Raw genomic sequence first — 22,941 nt, 5'->3', positions numbered from 1 at the left:
TCTGTCTGTGGCCCCTACCCCAGTCTGGTTTTGAAGGTTTGAACATGACCCCCCTAGCTTTTTGCCAAGCTTGCCATCATCCCCTCAGTCACAGGGGCAGCCGTCTCAAGGCCATTGGAAGCTAATAACAGGGACTCTCAACTCCTTTGTTATATTTGAAATGTTGAAAGCAGAAGCCTAATAAAATGAGTTCAGAAAAACAAAACCAGCAATAAATTATCGTTTGAAAAGAGTGGCTACAGAACTCATCTACTTCTGAATACCAAGGGGCTATTTCTCAGCTACAGCGATAACCCAGCATTTGGACTCCCTCCCCTGTGCAAAAGCCTTGGCTGTGTTCTCTTAGCATAGATTCTTCTCAGCTTCTATAAGCCAAGTGTCCAGAATCAAGAGTTACACAACACTCCCCACCCAACTCCTTCACACTGTACACACACACACTCACTCACTTGCTCCCTACCCAGCCTTGGTCCTAAGGGGGCCACTGAACTGTATTATTTCTTTTTGACCACAAAGAATTTATCCTTCATCATCATCCATCAGCACTCACTGCAATTTTACATTTTATTTATTTTAAGATAAGAGTAAAAGTCTACTTCCTTGACCTCATAAAGACTCTTATGGTAAACTGATTTATTTAATGAAAAAACACCAGAAGCATTATTCCCTGTAAAAGCAGAAGCAAATTAGAGATGCCTTTATCACTGTTGTTTTTACTCCATGTTTTGGAATTTTTAGACCAGTCGTTACTTCTCAGGACACATTTAGCAACGTACGGAACCAATTTTGGTTGTCTTAACTTTGACAACTGGAGTGCAGTTGGCCTGTGGTGGGTAGAGACCAAAAACATTGCTAAATATTCTACAATGCACAGAATAGCCCCCACAACAAAGATTCTTCCAGGCCCAAATGTCAGTAGGGCCTAAAGTAAGGAGGAACTTTGCTCTATACAATGCAGTATGTGAAACATAAGTAAGAGAAATAAAGCTTAGAAAATAACTGATGTTTTATTGTCATTAACTGCAAAGAATATGTATCATCTAGAAAAGCAACCCCCCAAATTAAATAAACATTATTAAAGTTCATAAAATAGTAAATAATGTAGCTGGATAAGATGTTTTCAATTATGTAAGAGACTTAAGAGTCTTTAAATTTTCCTACAGGTTTGGTTATCTATTCTACAAAAACTTCCTGAGAACAAAAGGATTCATTTTATAAAAGAACACTTAGGAGATAAAAGATGACTTTTACATTTTAAAACTATGGAAAAAAATTAAGAATTTTAATAACCGAGTCTATAACACTAATACAATATTATAGGAAACCCAAGTGGACATATCTTCCCCAACTATAAGCTGGACTTAGGGCTTTTTTAAAAGTTTGTTAAAGCATGAAAAAGTTGTTCAGGGGTAATAAATACACACACACACACACACACACACACACACACTATCTCTCTAGCAGATCAAAACTTTGTCACTATTTTGTAATGAAGGTAGTATTTAGATGCATTATTGGAAATCAAACTAGTCTATCACAATAGATCATTATGATCCGGTAGATGAAGCTTCTTAAGGGAAGGGCCCATATCTTATTCATCTTCCTATCTCCATAACTGACACCTCCCAAGAACCCAATGTTTGTGAATGAATGAAATAAAGAGAAAACACTAACAGTAAGAGATGGTTTTTGAACTCACTAGTCAGAAGTTAACATAGAATCACAACAATTGTAATTCAACATCTAAGAACCCACATCTGAAAGGATGAATGAATAGTCAAGATTTTAATAGGAGGTCTTGCCTCATGTTGCAACCATAAAATGTAGAGGCTAAAAATAGAGTGAGTGAACAGGAATCAACCAGTGATATTTTACTAAGAACAGTAAACTGAGTTTTTAAATGTTGAACACCTGAAAGAGTCTATAAATACCTATATGCACATAACCTAAATGTATCAGTGGTTTCCTTGATCTTTCATTCATTTTCATGACAAGCCTTCAAAACTTGAGGGGAAGGGAGGGAGGAAAGAAACAAAGGAAGGCCAGGTGGAAAATCACAATCAGGAAATAATCAAAAGCTTTCATCTTACCCCTTCCATCCAATCTCACAGGCTCACCCGAAAACCTTCCATTCTGAATTTCTTTTATTATATCATGAATGTTTAATAGCATTAATTCCACAATTTCAAGGGATTGAAAACCCTACAATCCATTTTAATATAAGGTCTTTCAAAAATCCCATATTGGGACAGATTCGTGATCTGAGAAGCCTCAGACAAGTTCACCAGGGAACATATTCCAGTATGTTCTCTTGGTCTGTTTGATATAAATTTCAAAGCTTAGGGACAAGAAAAATCATAGTTACTCTTCATTGAGCACTTGTTATGTGCCAGACATCTTTTTTTTTTTTTTAAGATTTTATTTATTTATTTGACAGATCACAAGCAGGCAGGGAGGCAAGCAGAGAGAGGAGGAAGCAGGCTCTCCGCAGAGCAGAGAGCCCAATGCAGAGCACGACCCCAGGACGCCGGGATCATGACCTGAGCTGAAGGCAGAGGCTTTAACCCACTGAGTCACCTAGGCGCCCCTATGTGCCAGACATCTTACTAGAGAATTGTTCATATATTTTCTCGGCCAGCCATGAAAAGAGAGCCTTCCAGATGAGGAGACAGATGTAATGGAGGTAATACAAGAGGGCCACCCATAAACAGGCAGAGCCAGCCACACCTACCAACCCCCAAAAGTAAGACTCCTACATACCATATTGCAGGTGTCTCCAGGATATCATATTTCTCTCCATAACCCACACTTCATGGATTTGGTCATAAAATCTCCAGATCAGCAAGCATTGCTGAGACAGGGAACATAAAGTTGGTGCACAAAACAGTCCTGGACTAGAAGGACATGCTGTCTTCTTGAAGATACATGATAAGGAGCAGGTGGTGATTAATACCAACTGTAAAGAGTTCCAAAGGAAAGTTAAAGCACATGTCCGAATGGATGATATTGCCAATAAACATGTGGATGACCAAAAGGCAGAAAGAGAAAATACCAGATGGCATTGGTAAGGAAAGTCTCATCGAGGACCCTCAACCTACCAAAGATTCGATAGGACAGTCGCAGGATTTGGACAGATAAAGGAAGAAGTAGAGATTGTTCAAGTCAGTTTCTCTCCACCGGGGCTACTAGACCAACAGTGGCCAGGGGCTATTTAGGAGCAAAGCATGACCAAGAGACAGCACCCAGGGTGAGACTGAAACCAGAAGCCAGGAAGGCCACCCCTGAGGTGTCCATATGGAGGCACTGCGCCAAAGGCAGGAAGCAGGAACAGGGCAAAAGGTAGGAACTAGAGAGTTCAGTCCAAAGTCAGAGAATTGGGGAGGAAGGGAGAAATGAAATCTGGAGAGCCTTCCCAAGCTTCTTCATCCCAAAGGCAGACACCCCTAATGAGACACGGAGCCCCAGCTCAGAGCGGGGAGCATGCTGCGAAGGAGTTGAGGAAGGCTGTGCAAGAATGAATGTGTGAGTAGAGTCTAGGGTCTAAGAAGGGACCAGCCAGTCTAAAACATAGGGTGCATCTGTGGAGAGTAGTATCAATTGGATAGGCCAGATGAGGCCAGATGAGAGACTAGAGGACCATGGGCAACAGCCAGCTTATCAAGACACAAAAGCAGGTCTAGAGTCCAATGAAAAAGTATCCATTCCATGATGAGTCTGACAGTTTGAGATGAGTTAGGTCCTTTTTTAATATTCCATCACCTTCCAAATTTGGAATCTTGGCTCTGACCCTTACCAGCTGTATGGCCTTGGGAAAATTACTTAACCTCTATGTGCTTCAATGTTCTCATCTTTAAAATGACCATAATTATTGTATATACCTTGTAGGAGTGCTGTGAGGATCCAACCTGTTCATATATGTCACTTGCCCTGCACAGAGCCTGGCATGTGCAAATGTAATGTGAGGGTTCGCAGTCTATGATTCCTTCCTCATTTCACCACTGTATAGGTTAAGGACTCACAATTGTGGGGGAAGTGGGCAGGAAGATGAAGAGAGGGAGGGTATCTCACAGCCAGTCCTTCTCTGAATCATCCTGAATTATAAATGCATCCTTTGGAAACTGTCCAGCTCCTGAACATCTTGCCTGTGTCCAGAGCAGCACAGAGAAAGCCATCAAGTTTGCTGTAGAGACTGCACATTTCTAACAGCTTTGAATCCCAGTATCCCTGCCTGGCCTCTTGCCCCGTCAGCAGTGTGCTGGGCTGATGTCTAAGTGAGGAAGTCCCCTTCTGAAGTTCTCACAATTCTAATCCCTAGCTCCAAGCCTCCAACACGCTTTCCATGTGATGCGCATGACGTCAGCATTATTTGCCCATCTAGATCAGGTCTGTGTTTCATTCCATGTAATAAATGTTGCTGGAGCAGCTGTGTAGCCCACATTCGAGTGGGGAGACAGATGATAAACCAGATAAGGAAGTAAAATGTAAAGTGTTTTAGACAGCAAGAAGCATTAAGGAGAAAAAAATAAAACAGGCAGAGTGCAATTTTCGAAATGGTGGTCAGGGAAGGTGTCACTGAGAAGGTGACCACTGAGCAAAGACAGGTGTGTCACATAGGTGTGTATGTGAGCAGAGGATCTTCCTGGTAGAGGGAAGGACAAGAGGAGAGGCTTTGAGGCAGGCGTGTGCCTGCCATGGTGTTGGAGTAACAGCCAGGAGCCCAGTGTGGCAGAAGTGGGATGAGTAGGGAGAGCCAGAGGAGGAGCAGGAAGGTCATGGGACAGGAGCACTTGGCCTCAGAAGCCCCAGTAAGGATTCTTTCTAGGGGGATGGGGTGCTGCTGGAGGCTGTGGACGTGGTTTGACTTTTACATCTGACCAACTCTGTCTTCCTGCTGGGTTTGAAATACACTGAAGGGATGAGGATAAAACAAGGGAGAACAGGGGAGAGGATGTTGTAATAATCAGATAAGAGGCGAAGGCTGGCAACAGGAGAAGGAAAGGGGTGGCAATGAGAGTAGTTAAAAAGTGTCAGATTGGCTTGAATATATTTAGAAGGTATACCCAATAGGATTTCCTGGTAGACTGGACAGGGGTGAGAGAAAAGCAAAGCAAAGCAAAACAAACAAACAAACAAAAAACCAGGAGACAAGAGGGACATCAGTGACTTTGTCTCCAGTAAGTGAGAATGGATTTGCCTCTGAGATGCGGATGTTCGAGATGTCTGGTTCAACATCCAGGAGTGAAGCAATCTGGGCTGCAGGTAAAAATCAATCTCAAAAATAGGTCTCAAAGCCCATACTCTAACTAATATCTTACAAACTTGGAATTTGGGGATTTGTACCTATTTTGTATGGGAATGGGAATAACAGCTTTCCAGAAGTAACAAGAATGAAAAAACTAATTAGACAATCTCAAAACTTAGTTTAAGTTATGACTTTCAAACACTTGATCTTCCCAAGCTTTCTCTGATTATCGAGGCCCTTCTCCCACCCTAACTGTTCCCCACTGTCACCTAAAACAAAACTTATCTATGCCCAAGTTGGTTCTGGCATGATAATAGTTGGGCTATCATTCCCATTCACAATGGGAATGAATATACCTTTTCACAACAAACTTTACATAAACAGTGGTTCTCTGCTTGTTAACACTCCTGGAGGACTACCATGAATTCAGGCACCCCTTCCACTCTTCCGTTCCTTAGGCTACTGTCTGTCTAGATCTCTTGGCCATTTCAGAATTTTTCTATTTTGACAAGGGAGGAAGATTGCAGGTCAACCTAATCATTCAAACAACCATGCAATGCATCAGGAAATTCATCAGTGTCCATCTCACTTGAGTTTTCTTATCTAGGCTATAGATTAGAGGAACTGTGAATTTTTTATTAAGATATAATGTATTATTTGCTTCAGGGGTACAGGTCTGTGAATCATCAGGCTTATACAATTCACAACATTCACCATAGCACATACCCTCCCCAATGTCCATAACCCAGCCACCTTATTTGGTTTGTCTCCCTTCCCAGTCCCATCTTCTTTCATTTTTTTCCTTCCCTAGCCCCCAAATCCCCCACCTGCCTCTCAAATTCCTCATGTCAGAGAGATCACATGATAATTGTCTTTCTCTGATGGACTTATTTCTCTCAGCATAATACCCTCTAGCTCCATCCACGTTGTTATAAATGGCAAGATTTCATTTCTTTTGATGGCTGCATAGTATTCCATTGTGTGTGTGTATATATATACATATATGTATATATATATGTATGTATATATACCACATCTTCTTTATCCATTCATCTGTTGATGGACATCTAGGTTCTTTCCATAATTCGGCTATTGTGGACCTTGCTGCTATAAACATTCCGGTGCATGTGCCCCTTTGGATCACTACATTTGTATCTTTAGGATAAATACACAGGAATGCGATTGCTGTGTCATAGGGTAGCTCTATTTTCTACATTTTGAAGAACATCTATACTGTTTTCCAGAGTAGCTGCACCAGCTTGCATTCCCACCAACAGTGTAGGAGGGTTCCCCTTCCTCCACATCCTTGCCAACATCTGTCATTTCCTGACTGGTTAATTTTAGCCATTCTGACTGCTGTGAGTTGAAATCTCACTGTGCTTTTGATTTGTATTTCCCTGATGCTGAGTGATGTTGAGCATTTTTTTATGTGTCTGTTAGCCACTTGGATGTTTTTTTTTGCAAAAATGTCTGTTTACATCCTCTGCCCATTTCTTGATTGGATTTTTTGTTCTTTGGATGTTGAGTTTGATAGGTTCTTTATAGATTTTGGATACTAGCCCTTTATCTGATATGCCATTTGCAAATATCTTCTCCCATTCTGTCGGTTGTCTTTTGGTTTTGTTGACTATTTGCTGTGCAAAAGCTTTTGATCTTGATGAAGCTACCATAGTTCATTTTTGCCCTTGCTTCCATTGCCTTTGGTGTTGTTTCTAGGAAGAAGTTGCTGTGGCTGAGGTTGAAGAGGATGCTGCCTGTGTTCTCAAGGATTTTGATGGATTCCATCTCACATTGAGGTCTTTCATCCATTTGGAGTCTATTTGTGTGTGTGGTGTAAGGAAATGGCCCAGTTTCATTCTTGTGCATGTGGCTGTCCAATTTTCCCAACACCATTTGTTGAAGAGACTGTCTTTTTTCCACTGGACATTCCTTCCTGCTTTGTCAAAGATTAGTTGACCATAGAGTTGAGGGTCCATTTCTGGACTCTCTATTCTGTTCAATTGATCTATGTGTTTGTTTTTGTGCCAGTACCATAATGTCTTGAAGATGACAGCTTTGTAATAGAGCTTGAAGTCTGGCATTGTGATGCTGCCAACTTTGTTTTTCTTTTTCAATATTCCTCTGGCTATTCAGGGTCTTTTCTGGTTCCGTATAAACTTTGGGATTATTTGTTCCATTTCTTTGAGAAAAGTTGATGGTATTTTGTTAAGGATTGCTTTAAATGTGTAGATTGCTTTAGGTAACATAGACATTTTCACAATATTTGTTCTTCTAATCCATGAGCATGGAACATTTTTCCATTTCTTTGTGTCTTCCTCAATTTCTTTCATGAGTACTTTATAGTTTTCTGAGTATAGATTCTTTGCCTTTTGGTTAGGTTTATTCCTAGGTATCTTATGGTTTGGGGTGCAATTATAAATGGGATTGACTCCTTAATTTCTCTTTCTTCTGTCTTGTTGTTGGTGTAAGAAATGCAACTGACTTCTGTGCATTGGTTTTATATCCTGACACTTTACTGAATCCCTGCATGAGTTCTAGCAGTTTTGGAGTGGAGTCTTTTGGGTTTTCCACATAAAGTATCATATCATCTGCAAAGAGTGAGAGTTTGACTTCTTTGCCGATTTAGATACCAGACTTCTTTTTGTTGTCTGATTGCTGAGGCTAGGACTTCTAGTACTATGTTGAACAGCAGTGGAGATAATGGACAGCCCTGCCACGTTCCTGACCTTGGGGGAAACACTCTCAGTATCCCATTGAGAATGATATTTTCAGTGGGTTTTTCATAGATGACTTTGATGACATTGAGGTATGTACCCTCTATCCCTACACTGTGAAGAGTTTTGATCAAGAAAGGATGCTGTACGTTGTCAAATGCTTACCCAGCATCTATTGAGAGTTTCATATGGTTCTCGTTCTTTCTTTTATTAATATATTGTACACATTGATTGATTTGCTGATGTTGAACCAAACTCACATCCCAGGAATAAATCCCACTTGGTCGTGGTGAATAATCATTTTAATGTACTGTTGGATCCTATTGGCTAGTATTTTGGTGAGAAGTTTTGCATCCATGTTCACCAAGGATATTGGTCTGTAGTTCTTTTTGATGGGGTCTTTGTCTGGTTTGGGGATCAGGGTAATGCTGGTCTTATAATGTGAGTTTGGAAGTTTTCCTTCCATTTCTATTTTTTGGAACATTTCAGGAGAATAGGTATTAATTCTTCTTTAAATGTTTGGTAGAATTACCCCGGGAAGCTGTCTGGCCCTGGGCTTTTGTTTGTTGGGAGATTTTTGATAAATGCCTCAATCTACTTACTGGTTATGGGTCTGTTGAGGTTCTCTTTTTCTTCCTGGTTCAGTTTGGGTAAGTTATACGTCTCTCGGAATGCATCCATTTCTTCCAGATTGTCAAATTTGCTGGCGTATGGTTGCTCATAATATGTTCTTATAATTGTTTGTATTTCTTTGGTGTTAGTTGTGATCTCTTCTCTTTCATTCATGATTTTATTTATTTGGGTCCTTTCTCTTTTCTTTTTGATAAGTCTGGCCAGGGGTTTATCAATCTTATTAATTCTTTCAAAGAACCAGCTCCTATTTCATTGATTTGTTCTACTGTTCTTTTGGTTTCTATTTTCATTGATTTCTGCTCTGATCTTTATTGTTTCTCTTCTTCTGCTGGGTTTGGGCTTTCTTTGTTGTTCTTTCTCCAGCTCTTTTAGGTGTAGTGTTAGGTTGTGTACTTGAGACCTTTCTTGTTTCTTGAGAAAGGCTTGTAATTGCCATATACTTTCCTCTCTGGACCACCTTTGCTGTGTCCCAAACATTTTGAACAGTTGTGTTTTCATTTTCATTTGTTTCCATAAATTTTTAAAAATTCTTTAATTTCCTCGTTGACCCACTCATTCCTTAGTAGGATGCTCTTTAGTCTCCATGTATTTGAGTTCTTTCCAACTTTCCTCTTGTGGTTGAGTTCTAGTTTCAAAGCTTTGTGGTCTGAAAATATGCAGGGAATGATCCCAGTCTTTTGGTACCAGTTAATACCTGAATTGTGACCCAGGATGTGATCTACTCTGGAGAATGTTCCATGTGCACTAAAGAAGAATATGTATTCTGTTGCTTTGGGATGGAATGTTCTGAATATATCTGTGATGCCCATCTCGTCCAGTGTGCCATTTAAGGGCTTAATTACCTTATTGATTGTTTGCTTAGATAATCTGCCCATTTCGGTGGGGGGGGGTGTTAAAGTCCCCTACTATTATTGTATTATTATTGATTTGTTTCTTTGATTTTGTTCTTAAATGGTTTATATAATTGGCTGCTCCCATGTTAGGGACATAGATACTTAAAATTGTTAGATCTTCTTGTTGGACAAACCCTTTAAGTATGATACAGTGTTCTTCCTCATCTCTTTGGCTTAAAATCTAATTTATATGATATAAGGATTGCCAACCCAGCTTTCTTTTGATGTTCATTAGCATGGTAAATTATTTTCTACCCCCTCACTTTAAATCTGGAGGTGTCTTTGGGTCTAAAATGAGTTTCCTGCAGACAGCATATCAATGAGTCTTGGTTTTTTTTTTAATCTATTCTGGTACTCTGTGTCTTTTGATGGGGCATTTAACTCATTTACATTCAAGGTAACTATTGAAAGATATGAATTAGTGTCATTGTATTGCACTGTAAGGTGACTGTTACTGCATATTGCTTCTGTTCCTTTCTGTTCTGTTACTTTTAGGATCTCTCTTTGCTTAGAGGACCCCTCTCAACATTTCCTGTAGGGCTACTTTGGTATTTGCAAATTCTTTTAGTTTTTGTTTGTCCTGGAAGCTTTTTATCTCTCTTTCTATTTTCAATGACAGCCTAGCTGGATTATAGTACTCTCCGCTGCCTATTTTTTCTCATTTAGTGATCTGAATGTATCATGCCAGTCCTTTGTGGCCTGCCAGGTCTCTGTGGATAGGTGTGCTGCCAATCTAATATTTCTACCATTGTTTGTTACAGACCTCTTGTCCCAAACTGTTTGGGGATGTTCTCTTTGTCACTGAGACTTGTAAGTGTTACTACTACATGACAGGGTGTAGACCTATTTTTATTGATTTTGAGGGGGATTCTCTGTGCCTTTGGGATTTCGATGCTTGTTCCCTTAGCCAAATTAGGGAAATTCTCTGCTATAATTTGCTCCAATATACCTTCTGCCACCCTCTCTCTTTCTTCTTCTGGGTTCCCAATTATTCTAATATTGTTTCATCTTATGATATCACTTATCTCTCGAATTCTCCCCTTATGGTCCAGTAGTTATTTGTCTCTCTTTTTCTCAGCTTCTTTATTCTCTGACATTTGGTCTTCTATATCACTAATTCTTTCTTCTGTCTCATTTATCCTAGCAGTAAGAGCTCCCATTTTTTATTGCACTACATTAATAGCTTTTTAAATTTCAACTTGATTAGATTTTAGTTCTTTACTTATCCAGAAAGGGATTTTATTTATCCATAAAGGGATTCTCTAGTATCTTCCATGCCCTTTTTGAGCCAGCTAGTACCTTGATAGTCATCATTCTGAACTCTAGTTCTGACATACTTTTTTTTAAGATTTTATTTATTTATTTGAGAGAGAGAGATCACAAGTAGGCAGAGAGGAAGGCAGAGAGAGGAGGAGGAAGCAGGCTCCCTGCTGAGCAGAGAGCCCGATGCAGAGCTGGATCCCAAGACCTTGGGATCATGACCCGAGCCGAAGGCAGCCACTTAACCAACTGAGCCACCCAGGTACCTTGTAGTTCTGACATCTTACTAATGTCTGTAATGTACCAAGGCATCAGTACTGCCTCTTATTTATTTATTTATTTTTGAGGTGAGCTTCTCCACTTTGTCATTTATCCAGATAAGAATAGATGAATGAGAGAACACAATACTAAAAGGGTAGCAACAACCCCAGAAAAATATACACTAACCAAATCAGAAGAGACTCCAAACCAGGGGGAGAAGAAAGGAGGGCGGGGGAATGTGTGTGTGTGTGTGTGTGTGTGTGTGTGTGTGTGTTAGACTGGTGAATGGAACAGGGCCACACACTTGATTTTGGGTGTATATTGGTCTATTAAAGGAAATTGTTCCCCAAAATTTTAAAGAAAGATAATACACACACACACACACACACACACACACACACAAAAGTTAAAATGAGGGATGGAATATGACCATAAAGATGAAAATTTAAAAAGGAATTGATAAGACACGAAGTTGGTTGGAAAAAAAAAAAGAGGAAAAAATGTGATTAGTCTGGAGAATAGAATAAAGCTATGCGCTAGATTTAGGGTATATTTTGATCTGTTAGAAGAAACTGTATCCTAAAATTTTTTTTTCCAAAATTTTAAAGAAAGAAAAACCTATATAAACCTATATGGAAAATAAGGTTCAATACAATGAAGGGATAGAATATGGGTATAACAATGAAATTTTTTTAACAATGAAAATTTTATAAGATTTTTTAAAGGTATTGATAAGATAAAATAGTTTAAAAAACATTAAAAGAGGAAAGAGGAAAAATTTTTTTAAAATAGAACAAGAAAAATAAAATTAAAAAATGTAACCTTGAAAGGCTAGAGAATCATGGGGAAAAAGCCATGAATTCTATGTGCTATATTCCCATCACTCTGAAGTTTTGCAGTTCTCATTCAGTGAGCTTGGTCTTGGCTGGATGTTCTTACTTATCTTCTGGGATAGGGACCTATTGCAGTGATTCTCAAATGTCTTTGCCTGAGGCAGAATTGCACCGCCCTTGCCAGGGGCATGGCTAAATTATCTGCCTCGGGCTCGCTTTCGTGAGCTTTTGCTCCCTGAACGCTTTCTGTAAAGATTTGGAGGACAGTAATGAAAATGGCAGCCTCCCAATCTCTAGCCTCAGAGGAGCTGAGAGCTCAGGGCCCTACTCCTCCATGCACCCTCGGAGAAAAGCAGTCAATTCCTCCTGTCTCCCTGGTCTCCGCACTCCAAGCTCACCCAGCCTGTGACCAAGCATTTCTATCACTGGTGCACGGCCCCATTTGGAGTCTCCAAACCCAGCAGATTCCTGCAGCGTGCTCCTGTGCTACTCCTCCCAGCGGAGGAAGGAGGGGTTCTCTCCAGATCTGCCACCTGTGGGGCAGGTGCTCGAAGAGCAGTAGCCTGACTCTGCTTTGGATCATGGTTTAATGTAACTCTTTGGCTCGGTCGTTGCAGCTGGCTTCCCCACTCTGATACCTGGGAGCTCTGTCACACTATGACACCCCTGGTCTTTTTATGTCCCCATGGGTCCTGAGACCACACTGTCCCTGAAAGGGCTCCACTCCCCACTTAGCCTCTGGAGCGATGTCCTTCAGTGGAACAGACTTCTAAAAGTCCTGATTTTATGCTCTGCTGCTCTATGCTTTCTGGGAGCAGCCCTTCCGCCCCCCCCCCCCCCCCCCCCCACCCAGTCTGTCTTCCCATTTGCTGCCTTGGATTCACTTCTCCACATGTCCCACCTTCCAGAAGTGGTCGCTTTTCTGTTCCTGGAATTGCTGCTCTTCTTCTATCTCCTTTGAGTTTGTAGATGTTCAGAATGGTTTGATAACTATCCAGCTGAACTCCTGGGACCTGATGGTATTTAGGTCTCCTACTCCTCTGCCATCTTGCTCCCCTGGCACTGTGATTTTCTAAGACTACATATAGAAGAGGAGAGGCAGTTGATCATTGCAGGAATAAAAGGCTGAGTTAGACCTAAGAGCAGATGTCTTTTTTCACAGATGTAAGAAGTATGGGATCTTATATCATTTCTATCCATTGCTTAGGAGGGGGATATGCTATTTGGATTCACAAACATGTATTGACTTATTGACACAGCAGTGTCTAAGTGTCTTGCTTATGTTACTGTCATGTAATCCTCACATTAGCACTGAGAAATGGTACAGTATTATTTTGCAGTGGGGGCAAATGAGGTTCAGAGAGCACAAACAAACTGCCCAAGGCCAAGCTAGCTGTGAATGGCAAGACTTAGCCCCCCGACCCAGGTATTGAGGGACTTTTACTCCCATGCCATGTTTTTGCCTCATAATGTGAACAAATAATGAAAGGTTTAAGGCAAAACAAAGAGTCTCTAAGCCCAGTGTTAGCCGAAGATGACTTGTCTTCTCTTTAGAAAGGAAATATCCATGTGGGAGAGGTTTCACCTCAGAATGTCGAGATTACACTCTTAGTTGCCAGGAGAAGGTGGGTAAACACTTTATCCAATGCCTTAAAGATGTGATAATAGAGACAAAAACTTTCCTTTTTTCATTTGACCCGGAGAGTGTCAAAATTCACAACCATCAGACACACACCCCAAATGTGTGTGTATGTCTGTGTGTGTATGGGTGGAGTTGCAGAGAACACCAGTCAGTACTTATTCGGGGTAGGTCCAGACGGGCCTGACTATGATCGTTGGATTTATGATTTCTCAACTTTACAATGGTGGGAAAGCCACATGCATTCAGTAAAAACTGTACTTCAAGGGGTGCCTGGCTGTTTCAGTTTGCAGAACATGCGACTCTTGACCTCAGGGATGGCAGAGTCATGAGTTTGAGTCCCACATTGGGCATGGAGCCTACTAAAAATTAAAAAAAGGAAGAAACTGTACTTTGAATTCTGAATTTGGATCTTTTCCAGGGCCAGCAATGTGCTTCTGTCCTGTGATGCTGAGTAAGTCAGTGAGCCACAGCTCCCAGTCAGCCATGCAATCACAAAGATCAGTGACGATCATATATATATATTTTTTAATTGCCTTTTTTAAAAAAAAGATTTTTGTTTATTTATTTGACAGACAGATCACAAGTAGGCAGAGAGGCAGGCAGAGAGAGAGAGAGGAGGAAGCAGGCTCCCCACTGAGCAGAGAGCCCGATGCGGGGCTCGATCCCAGGACCCTTGGGATCATGACCTGAGCTGAAGGCAGAGGCTTTAACTCACTGAGCCACCCAGGTGCCCCAGTGACAATTATATTTACAACCATTCTGTACCCACACAGCCATTCTCTTTTGCACTCTTAGTATGGTATTTAATAAATTATGTGATATTCACTTCATTATAGAATAGGCTTTGTGCTAGATGATTTTGCCCAGCTGTAGGCTAAGGTAAGTTTTCTGAGCACATTTAAGATGGACTAGGCTAAGCTATGTTCCATCAGTTAGGTGTATTACATGCATTTTCAACTTACTGTATTTTTGACTTAGGGTGGGCTTATTGGGGCATAATGCCATCATAAGTCAAGGAAGATCTATATTCTCTTAAGTCCTTTCCATACATGATTGTTCTTAATCTTTGCATATGTTCTTTGAGGCATTCTCCCCTTTATGTTCCAGAAAAACAAACCAAGAGTCTTTCAGGTTAAGGTTTGTGTAATTACTTATAGTATTCAAAGCTTATGAGAGGCAAGATTCTCACCAAGTGGATACAAGTAATTCCCATTTTCCCTGTAGCCCAAAACACACCATTTGAAAATAGTACTTTAATTGAGATGGCTACTCTTACACTTCACCCATGGACAGGTAAACTGTTAGCTTTCAGACTGAGACTGTGGCACTTTTGATCCAATTATAAAAGTAAGCATATTCCTTCAGCCCACTAATTTCTTATCTGGGAATTTTGCCTAAGGAAATAATCAGGCATATGTGTGCAAAAATTAATGTGCAGGGAAGTTCTGTACATTGTTATTTGAGTTGTTTATTCTTGTTATTAATATTGTTGCTAAGTTATGAGATTCAAATGTCTACTAGGAGCCAGGTGAGATCCATTATGGTATATCCATGAGGAAAATGTTAGGAAGTCATTAAAAATTATGGTGTAGGGGCACCTGGGTGGCTCAGTGGGTTAAAGCCTCTGCCTTCGGCTAGGGTCGTGATCCCAGGGTCCTGGGATCAAGCCCCGCATCGGGCTCTCCACTCGGCAGGGAACCTGCTTCCCTTCCTCTCTCTCTCTGCCTGACTCTCTGCCTACTTGTGATCTGTCTGTCAAATAAATAAATAAAATCTTTTTTAAAAATTATGGTGTAGAAGAATATTTGATAACAGGAGGATACTGCTATCATATATTCAGTGAACACAAGCAGGTGTTAACCCAGTGTAGTATACCTACAGGATATATAGTATGCATTGAAAAAAATACCAAAAGAGATACACTGAATTTTCTGAAAAGACATGACCTCACTTAATTTGACTCAAAGCTGATAAGAAGTCTTCCTTAATCAGAGGTTCAGTGCAGTGTCCATGTGAGGTTCTGTCTTCAGCATGTCTTCCCCCCTCATGGAACAAAAATCCAGATTTCTTAACTTAGGCTGGAAAACCCTAAACAATTCTGGTCTTCTGGACATCTATCCACCCTCCTTCTGTGTTGCTCACTATGCTTCCCCAACACAGGCCCTTTTTAGCTCCTAGACTACATGTGCTCAATCCTAGTGCTGTGCAGGGACTTGGCACATGCTGTCCCTTCTGCCAGGAATGTTTCCCCCATTCTAATGGCTGATTTCTTTCTTCAGGTCCCAGCTTAAATGTCGCCTCTTCAATGGAGTTCTTCCTTGACTGCCTCACGTAATGTAAGTATTCCCCTCTATTCTCCCCCACAGCATCCTGTTCTTTTTCTTTTTTCACATACGTGATAATTTGTCATGACATATTTATGTATTTTATTTGTTCAGTGTCTGCCTTCTTACGGAAGGTAAGACCTGTGAGGCTAAGGCCCACATCTGGTTTGCTCCCCACTGTATTAAGTATCTACTCATGGCAGGCACTCAAGAAAGACTTGCTGAATGAATGAATAAATGAACAAAGATAACACAAAATTATTAGGCACTGACTCTACACCTAGCAAAGTGCTGTGGAAGGTTTAAAAGGTCTTTAGAGGGGCGCCTGGGTGGCTCAGTGGGTTAAGCTGCTGCCTTCGACTCAGGTCATGATCTCAGGGTCCTGGGATCGAGTCCCGTATCGGGCTCTCTGCTCAGCAGGAAGCCTGCTTCCCTCTCTCTCTCTCTCTGCCTGCCTCTCTGACTACTTGTGATTTCTCTCTGTCAAATAAATAAATACAATCTTTAAAAAAATAAAAATAAAAATAAATAAAAGGTCTTTAGAGAAAAGAGACAGGAACTAGATAATCAGTGGCTGATTATCAATGTAAATCAGTGTAACACACAGGCTGTAAGAATTCATACAAGGAAATGCTTTGCTTATCTCTAAACCGTTTTCTAAGAATGGCTCATTGGATGTGAACTATGTCCTGAATCCTAGAAGTAATATGAAGTAGAGAGATCACTGAGCACAGGTCTCCCATTTTTCTTTCTTTTTTCTTTTTATTTTAATTCAATTAATTAACGTATAATATATTATTGTTTCAGAGGTACAGGTCTGGGATTCATCAGTCTTATACAACACCCAGCGTGCATTACATCACAGGCCCTCCTTAATGTCCTTCACCCAGTTTCCCCATTCCTCCACCCTCAGGTCTCCCATTTTTCTAAGGGTATCCAGTTCCAGATACATCAGTTAAAGTGGAGCCAACCTCTACCACTTGGCATGTGCTCACTTTTGCACTACACAGTCCCTCCAAATCTGACTTCCTTCCCGAAGCAAGGGGAGAGAACTTGCTGTACTTGTCCAAAAAGAGCTTGTCCAGGATGCCTGGGTGGCTCAGTGGGTTAACCGGCTGCCTTCGGCTCAGGTCATGATCTCAGGGTCCTGGGGTCCAGTCCCACAACGGGCTCCTTGCTCAGCGGGGAACCTGCTTCTCTCTCTGCCTCTCCCTGCCACTCTGCCTGCTTGTGCGCTTGCTCGCTCTCTCTGACAAATAAATAAATAAAATCTTAAAAAAAAAAAAATAGAGCTTGTCCAAAATCCCTAGGGCTGTGGTTCACAAGTAGAAGTCATTGAGTGTTCTGAAGAACCACACAAAATACTAAAAGGGTGGGAAAAGAAAAAAACGCAAAACAAAACAAATCACTTCTCTGTTAAAAGAGAAATCTTCATAGATAAAACCTGGCAGAAGGCTTAAGAACAATTGTAGGCAAAAAGAAAGCAGATCATTCTATTCACTTTATTATTTTTCCCGTAACAGACTACAAAATGGCAACCTTTATCTAACTCTAAAAACAAACACATAGGGTGAATTTAGGGCCCATCGGTGCTCCGAGGAAAAGTTGCCTGTGGACATGAATTTGGGTGTTTGCGGTGGGGATTGGGATGGCATGAATATTTTCCAAGCCTTATTCAAACAGTAACTTGTATCTGCTACCATGCTATCAATTTTTCCAACAGTGGATTGCAAATTCACCTCATAAATCAATCTGTACAAGAGGTCAGAAGCCAACCACAGCCAATTAAAACCTCTCAGCAATAATTCATCTAAGATCTGAGTAAGGATTTTTTTTTAACAAGTCCTAGGAGGCTCTTGTTTATTCTAATCAGATTAGAAGAGGAAAAACTAAATTGGGTAGAACCTGCATTTTTCTCTTATCCCAGAACACAAAACTCAGATGTTTTTATAGGGAAAGGAAGAGGAAGAGGAGAGAGATATGAGGAAAGAGTGGGCTGAGAAATCAGAACACTTTCTGCGCCTGAAACAGTATTACAGAGGCTCTCCCAAGGCCAGACCTGCACCTAACTGCCTCATTCTGGCATGCTTTGATTCCAACCTCTTTGGCATCTGAGTCCTGTCCGTATTGTGTCCAACAAGTAAATACAGTTCAACTACGATTCAGCGAGTGTCTCTGACAGGCCAGGCCCTATGGAAGCTTGAAATAAATCCGGTATGCTTGTTGGTTTTTAGAGGACTGTAGATTACAGGTTACCCAGAGCTGAGAAATGGCTGGAACAATTAGGAGGCTGTAGAGTATATACTCTAAGTGTGTAAATATGTGTGGCTGTACAAGCGCGTTTTCATATAGTACAACTCTACCACCATAATGATAGTTTCCCTGTCACCCTGTATTGAAAGCTGAGCGAATTCGGAGGAATCACTCAGCTTTCTGAACTTCTGTTCTGCGTCTGGGAGATGGGGGATAACATCCCGACAGCGTAGGCATGAGGGAGATGAAACAAGATGTTGGCAAAGCTTTGGCGTGCTCTCTGGTCCCCAGGGTGGCCGCTCAGTTCTGGCTGTAAGGAAACACACTATGGGACTCTGGGCCCCACGGCAATGCTCCCTGCTCCTCAGCTCCCTGGGTTTCAAACTCCTCCCTCCAGCCGCAAGTCTAGCCCAATTCCTGAAGGATCATCGCACTGATGCGTCCTAGAGGTTGGGACTGAGGAGCTGCCAACGGCCAGCCTCAGCCTCCGGCTGGGGGCAGAACAGCCCACGGGGGCAGTCTCTGCTCAGCTGGAGGGGCTCCCTGTGCCCCAACATGATCCTGCCTGATTAGCAAGAATCTGACTTCATTCTCCTCCCAGCCTCCGGCTCACAAGCAAACTCTCTAGCTACTTTTAAAAACAAAATGCTTTATTTCCTGAGTATAAACATACAAGGAAATGCTTATTGTAACAGTTGGAACAGACTATAAAGGAACAAAATTAATAGTCTTGCTGTCTCCAATCCCCCTATCCTGAGGTAGCCAACATGACTTGTAAATATCTTCCCATGACTTGTAAATACCCAAAAAATACAATGTCCATACTTTAAAAGTACACATGCAATCCTATAGACAATGATAAAGAGGGCGTGCCACTTGTTTTCTCCCCCACCCCTACCTCCACAGAGTCCAAAGGATTACGGAAGCTTCTCCCAGCTACTATTTAGAAACTCTAGACCAAACGGTGGGATCTTTACCCAAGTTCAGCAGGACATTCAACAAAGTAAATAGAAATACTGGCTTTGTCTTCCTGGTTGCTATCTTTTAGATTTCATCCAAAGGGTTCCAAAGCGTTAGGTTTGTCAGAGAACTCATAACTGTTTTATTTCTCTGTAAAACCAGAGTAGTTTAGCTATTTACGATCTGGTTTCCTTTCCTGGGACGTTCTCTTTGTCTTCAGCTTTTTCTAGATTTTGAGACACAGGCAAAGGAAAGCTGGCAGCAAGAGACACTGTCTTCCTCACCAGAGGTCTCTCGGCAACTACCTTCTCAGGGTGAGGAGATGGTGTGTGTGCTTGAACAGACAAATTCTGTGGGCTGGCCACAGAATTTGGGTTGACCAGGGCGACCAGGCCCACCACCACACCAGCCAGGAGCGAAGAGCCTGTCAGAAAACATGGTAGCCTCAGTCTCTTAACTGCTGGAACAGCTGCTATCTCAATGACACTGGCCAGGCTGGGTCTAAGAGTAGAGTTAGTAGTCACTTTTCCCATCAAGTCCTGGGTGATTCCTGAGAAAACGCACATGGAACCAAGTTCCATTCCACACCCAGGACTCCACGGAGGCGGAAGGAGAGCGGAAGTTCACAGTGGACGTGATCAGCCTGATTGCCTCCTTCTCCTGTTGGGTACTGATCACCAGCAGGGAAAACACACCCAGAGAGATGGGGATGTTCTTGGTATGAGTTACTCAGGTATCTCTCTCAACTCTGCTGGGAAGACAAGACACCAGCACTCCCTCTCACTCAGCCACGTTCTGGTGAGAGCGCAGAGACCCTGCTGCATGAATCAAGGTAAGAGCTCGGCAAAACTCATGCATCCTGAGGGAGAAAAGCACTGTGACACCAAGCCTAAACCCCTAAATCCGGCCTAGCACGAACAAGGATAAGGAGGCTCCTTCTAGCTAGAAACAGAACAGCCCCCATAGAGTTATTTATCGCTCGCACACCATGTTTATTATTGTTTGAGAGCCAGAGAAAGTGGCTGTGTTTACAGCAGGTTACAAGGATATCGGAACACTCCACTCGGGATTCGTGAGGCTCCTGGAGCCTGACAGAGATTAGGAAGCATAGAGACGCCCCTCCTAGACACACACGTATTCTCTAATTACACTCCATGTGTGTTGTTTATCCGAGGACTGTAAGCTTTTTGAAGATAGAGGTGATGCTTTATATCCTCTACATCCTCTTCCAATCGTTCTGTAGAGGAAGTGAGACTTATGAAGCAGGAGCTCCATAAATATTTGTGAAATGAGCTCAGTCAGAGAACAGAATCTGCTCTGATTGTCAGTAAAAACAACTTAATCTTCAGCTACTACTGAAGAATCTAGTATATGAGGAGCCAGATTAGCCAGAGCAGGAGGGAGAGAGAAGCAAAAGTTAAAGGTAGATGCCGCTCCCGGCCCTCCTGGTGGGGTGAGGAGGGTAGCGCCACCTTTCACAGCTGACTCTGTTAGAATAATTTTTTTAAAACTTTCTCACTAAAATCTTTTGAACATTGTGGTCAAATCCCCACCATTTCTCATTTTAGACATAAGGCTTAAAACATTTTTGAAAAAGAAATATATGGAGATCCCCTCGCACAGTGCCTGGAATATGGCCCCAGATGCTGGTTTCCTTCTCATTTTTCCCTGTCTTCTGGGCTTTAATTCATGGAAGTTGGAGTAACCCGATGCAGAGTCTTTCCTGAAAGCACAGTTTGGCAGGAAAAAGGAGGATGAGGGCCAAGGAGACGTGTCAGTGAGGAACTCAGGGAAAAGTGTTGTTCTGGTGGACATTCTAGTTTGTGAGCAAAAAAGTATGTGTGGGAATATCTGCAACCTCAAGGCCGCTTGACTTGACACTTAACAGCCAGGCTGAACCCAACGTGCAGGAGAAATCCAGCTGACAGGAATCTTCCTCAGACTCTGCTCAGAAAACGTTTTCTATGGTCTAGGTCGTTATCCTCTTGATGTATCTTATCGCTCATCTCCCCACTTTGAAAAAGAAAATATGTTCACAGACTTTATGAAGAAATTTGTGTTTACTGTTTTTTTTCTAACATGACCCGGAAAAAAAAAAAGTGACAATGGAAGGTATGGCACAACTAATAACAGAAGGAAGTGAAAGCTTCCCCTAGTCCTCCAACCCCACCCCCATTTTGAACAAGGAAATTTAAATTATTGGGAAATTTAAATTAGTTGTAGCCTATAATGGCGTTTACTCAGAGGAAACATGTGGATTTATAATATGAAATAATGGTGTTTTTTGTTTGAAAGTTCTTTTTTTTTTTTTAAAGATTTTATTTATTTATTTGAGAGAGACAGTGAGAGAGAACATGAGCGAGGAGAAGGTCAGAGAGAGAAACAGACTCTCCGTGGAGCTGGGAGCCCGATGTGGGACTCGATCCCAGGACTCCGGGATCATGACCTGAGCTGAAGGCAGTTGTCCAACCAACTGAGCCACCCAGGCGTCCCTTGAAAGTTCTTTAAATTCCTTATGTGACAGAGGAAATAAAAAGAAGACACCCAGATTCTATAGAAATTTTAAAAAACACATAAAAATATGAGAATAACATTATGGATAACTCTGTTTTCTAGCTAACTTAAACTCTGATATGGACATAACCCAGTTTTTCAGAGATCTTTGACAAAGTTGATATTTCTCAAATGTTTGTGAAACTCCTTATAAGTACTGATTGGAAAGGTATAGAATTTAGTCAAAAAAGTCAAAGTGAGAATCTGAGGCTAATTTTTTCCTCTGATTTTGTTTGATTCTGTTAAATTTTTTTCCATTTTTTTTCTTTCCCGGCCATGTGTTTTCCAATGCCATCATTTATCTTCAAATACTATAAGTATACTTTTAGCTTATCACAATTTTGCATTTACGTGTAAATAAGATCTTTTATTCAATAAATAGTGATTGGATTGCTAACACTGTACCAATAACTGAGTTTTAAAAGGCTGGTAGCACCTCTGAATCTATATTTTCATACAGCCCTTCTTCTTAAAACATAGTAATATTTCAATAAACTTTTCATATGCCTTAAAAAATAAACAAGCAAAACCAACTGGGATGTAGAGGGAACTTTTGAACTCTAACATTGACAAACACTGACAGATGAATACCATAACTACACTAAAAACAGGCGATGGAAAGAATTGACTTAAGTAACTATGGAAAACAGTTATCTTGACTAGGTATTGTCAGGTTAAAGGCAAAAATACACCATTCAAATGCTGTTTTCTACTTAAAAATCTGTATCTAAAAAAAAAATCTGTATCTCACTAAACATTGACTAGAACATTTAATAAATGAATAGGCTGTGGATAATCACAGCTGGGTTTCTCTGTGTTAGAGAAAGAAGTTACAAGTAAAGAAAGGGGAAAGGTTAAAATGAACCCTGTGGATTAGAATCCAAGTTATCAATATAAATACATATTATTATGTACACACACATATATGTAGACATATATATACATGAATATATGTATTTTATAAGTATGTATACTCACATACACACAGATATGTACACATAGAAAGATACAGAGATGTAGATGGTATGATGGGTATATATGCATGGTTTAAAATTAGAATACTTCCTAGCTCTATCTACTGAGAGGGCCTAGAAGCAATGGCCTCCAGTCGCAATGAGCACAACTATGCCCAGATCTTGGTTTGTAAACACCATTCCCCAATAAAAGGAACCAAGGCTGCTTGGAGAGATAGTGGGGCAGGGACAGAGCTGGGAAAATATAAGATGAGTCTGGAAAACGTTGTGAAGCCAGAAAGGAGGGTAGTGTTCTAAATAAGATGGGGGCATGTCAAAAGAAAACAAAAGTCTACTTACGAACATTCCTAATAGACAAGTTAGGACAATTTGGGCAACAAAACCAATACTGATACCATT

The 22,941-nt window shown here is 41.1% G+C and overlaps 1 long non-coding RNA gene across 1 annotated transcript in view; it reads left to right on the top strand.

The window, feature by feature from the left end:
- The window catches only part of LOC106006139, a 69,534-nt gene extending 53,438 nt beyond the window's left edge, over positions 1–16,096 (top strand). Inside the window, exon 3 of the long non-coding RNA XR_006602257.1 lies at positions 15,758–16,096. This is a non-coding gene — a long non-coding RNA (uncharacterized LOC106006139). The remainder of the gene's footprint in view (positions 1–15,757) is intronic.
- The last annotated feature ends 6,845 nt before the right edge of the window (positions 16,097–22,941 follow it).

This window comes from Mustela putorius, unplaced genomic scaffold (assembly GCF_011764305.1).
Source record: "Mustela putorius furo isolate JIRA1106 unplaced genomic scaffold, ASM1176430v1.1 tig00003859_pilon_pilon_pilon, whole genome shotgun sequence".
Lineage (NCBI taxonomy): Eukaryota > Metazoa > Chordata > Mammalia > Carnivora > Mustelidae > Mustela > Mustela putorius.
The sequence above is the reverse complement of the archived record's forward strand: the minus strand, read 5'-3'. Positions and strand labels throughout refer to the sequence as shown.